Source organism: Citrus clementina, unplaced genomic scaffold (assembly GCF_000493195.1).
Source record: "Citrus clementina cultivar Clemenules unplaced genomic scaffold, Citrus_clementina_v1.0 scaffold_3, whole genome shotgun sequence".
In the NCBI taxonomy this organism is placed as follows: domain Eukaryota; kingdom Viridiplantae; phylum Streptophyta; class Magnoliopsida; order Sapindales; family Rutaceae; genus Citrus; species Citrus x clementina.
Genome location: NW_006262339.1, coordinates 23,482,371 through 23,485,374, shown reverse-complemented (window position 1 = coordinate 23,485,374; position 3,004 = coordinate 23,482,371). Strand labels below are relative to the sequence as shown.

General features: G+C 37.1%; 1 long non-coding RNA gene across 1 annotated transcript in view; it reads left to right on the top strand.

The window, feature by feature from the left end:
• LOC18046447 overlaps positions 1 to 2,612 on the top strand; it is a 3,335-nt gene extending 723 nt beyond the window's left edge. The window contains exons 2-4 of the long non-coding RNA XR_002906453.1: positions 176 to 1,238; positions 1,352 to 1,418; positions 2,457 to 2,612. This is a non-coding gene — a long non-coding RNA (uncharacterized LOC18046447). The remainder of the gene's footprint in view (positions 1 to 175; positions 1,239 to 1,351; positions 1,419 to 2,456) is intronic.
• The last annotated feature ends 392 nt before the right edge of the window (positions 2,613 to 3,004 follow it).

Here is a 3,004-nt window from a genome sequence, read left to right as displayed (position 1 = left end):
GGGGGGGGACACCCCCTTTTTTTTTCAACTTTTCCCCCCCGGGTTTAATAAAAAATTTTTTTTTTTCCTTTTGGCCCCCCCCCCCCCCCCCCCTTTCCAGTGCCAACGATTTTGAAATATTAATTGATTCCCACTGGTGGAGATAACGTTCATTAATGGTCTACTATTGCAACAGTCTTAGGACTTTGGTAGAGGAAGATCAAATTTCAGACATCAATAGTTGCGGTGGGTACACCTCTGTTCTTGAGCAGTTACAGATTATTCCTTGTCCATCTCTGACATCCTTATGGTCAAAAAGTGAGCTACCCGCCACGCTTGAAAATATTTATGTTGATCGTTGCTCGAAGCTTGCTTTCTTGTCATTGAGAGGCAATCTATCGAAGGCTCTTAAGCACCTTTATATTATTAGTTGCTCAAACCTGGAGTCAATAGCAGAAGGGTTGGACGACAACACATCTCTTGAAACTATGGAAATTTTTATTTGTCAAAATCTGAAAGTTTTACCTGATAACTTGCACAAGGCCCGCCATCTTCGACTATTGAGGATAAATGAATGTCCAAACCTTGTTTCCTTTCCAGAAGGAGGGCTGGCGCCTTTTAGGAAACTGACTACGCTTGAGATATTTAATTGTAAGAAACTGTAGGCCCTCCCCAACGGCCTGCGCAATCTCACATCTCTTCAATACTTATTAATACAAGATTGTCCAACCATAGGATCTTTCACTGCGAATTGCTTTCCCACCAACCTTGCTTCAGTTTGTATTGACTATGAGAAGATTTATAAGCCATTGATATTGGAGCGTGGCCCGGGATTGCACAGATTCACCTCTGTTAGACTACTCACGCTATTTGGAGGAGAATGTTGCGGCGTGGTGTCATTTCCACCAGAGAAAGATACAGGAAAGGCACTTCCTGCCTCTCTAAAGCATCTGTCAATTTGGAATTTTCCTAATTTGGAACGCATATCCTCAATTGAAAACCTCACTTCATTTGAATCTCTTCAGCTCTGTTGTTGTCCAAAGCTCCAGAAGTTTCCAGACAATGGCCTGCCTACCTCACTTTTGAGACTAGAAATCTATGGATGTCCGTTGATTGAAGAAAGGTTCGAGAAGGATAAAGGACAATATTGGTCCTTGATAGCCGATATACCTTGTGTCCGGATAGATTGCCATTATGTGATAGATCCCAAAGCACAGAGACAACTGTATCCTGTTTAAATTCACGAAATCCAATCCCAGGTATGTGTAGTTAATAAATATCCAACCAATTACAATTACGTTTTAATTATATTTCTTTCTTTTTAAAAAAATTAAATCTCATGGATTCTTCTTCTTCTTGATGTTCTGATCAGGATCCAAACAGGTGATTACACAATTCCCCACTCATCCGCTCATTTCTTTCCATATCAGCTTATCAAGGTAATTTTTTTTTTTTTTTTTATCTTTTCATGGTGAGAAATACTTTTATTTATTATTCTTATTTTGTTTCTTTTCTTGATAATTGACATAGCTGAGCTACATCTAAGTCCTTTTCCTTTCTGATGCTGACCACTAATGGTTGGTAGTCAACTATTGCATAGTAAGATGATTTGAAACTTCTTTTAAAACTTCTCTGTCATCTAGCTTAGAGAACTTGACTGTCCACCAAGAGTCTGGAGTCACCTGTTGCATCTCAAGTTGATTTGGTATTTGTTATTTTTAATGAGGAAATACTTTGCTAGAACTTTCAGATTGAACATTGCAGGTAGGATTATTATTCAAGTCGTGACCTTCGAGAACTTGTTGCAGTTGAGTGTTTTTTTTTTTTTTTTGGGTAATGACAAAAATTATTAATGTTTAGGAACAACTCTTTAGGGGAGAAGCATATATATCTGGCTGGCAATTTTGGCATATTCAACTGTTGATAGTAGAATGGATGTATGAAGGGTTGACTTCAGTGACCACAATTAATTAAGTCATTGTACGGTTAAATGGTTGCATTATGGAAAGCAGAGATGCGTTAGAAAATGACATGGCCTTTGTCACGCTTAATCTGTGCCTATGCAGCTATTGTATTATCTTGGTTAACCTGTGCTTTTTAAATTCTTGTACTATGACTGCCTGGTCCTAAGCGATATTGATGGAAATGACATCCAGCTTGAAGTTTATGTATATCTTTCAAAATAAATTCTGAATACCCTTGGATTTGGTGTGTACAAAGTCAAAGAATCCATTTAGCTGGTCCTACAAGTTTTAGACTTTGCAGGGAGGCTTCAGATTTATAAATATGTAACAAAAAAGGTGTAGACTACATAAAAAGACTTTAAAAAAAAAGTGTATAGAATTATTAGCTATGCGTAGATAAATTCCCGGTAATTACCTTTCTAGTATTACTTTTTTTCTTCTTGTTTCTTTGAGATATTTCAAGAAATATACAATATATGCAAACATATAACTTCTTGAAATTTGTAATTATAGGATTCTGTTGACTGGTTGGTTCTATACCTCTTTGTGGGAATGGGCGAAACATCCTGATACCTTTCCCAAGATCAGTTAGTGCTGAGGTTTTGGCTATTACTGGAGCTGGCGTGTGACTGCATGACCAAGATGCATCAAACCTTCCACTGTTCTATTGGTTTGCCTTTATCATTCAGAATCCAAGTTTGATATTAACAGAGATCACATCAATAATATCCTATTTGGGTAGATGTAGGTGAGGATTTAAAATCAAATTTGAAATTGAGAGGAAAGAAAAGGAACCAAAATAATTAAACAAAATAATTCTGATGAGTTTTAATCTTGAGAGGAACAATTTTCAAATGCAAATTTAACTGCTAGAGAAATTGTAGCTTTTTGTCATTAGTTAAAAGGAAAAAGAATAAGAACTATCCGGCCCTTTCCTTCATGAATGTGTGTTGAGGTTGCTGTATTATTTAGTCAGTATTTGTAATTTTCTTCCCTGCAGTGCTCTCTGCCTCCTGAATTTGCTTCCTATTGCTGTTACAGGTGCAAATCTGGGCAAGCAA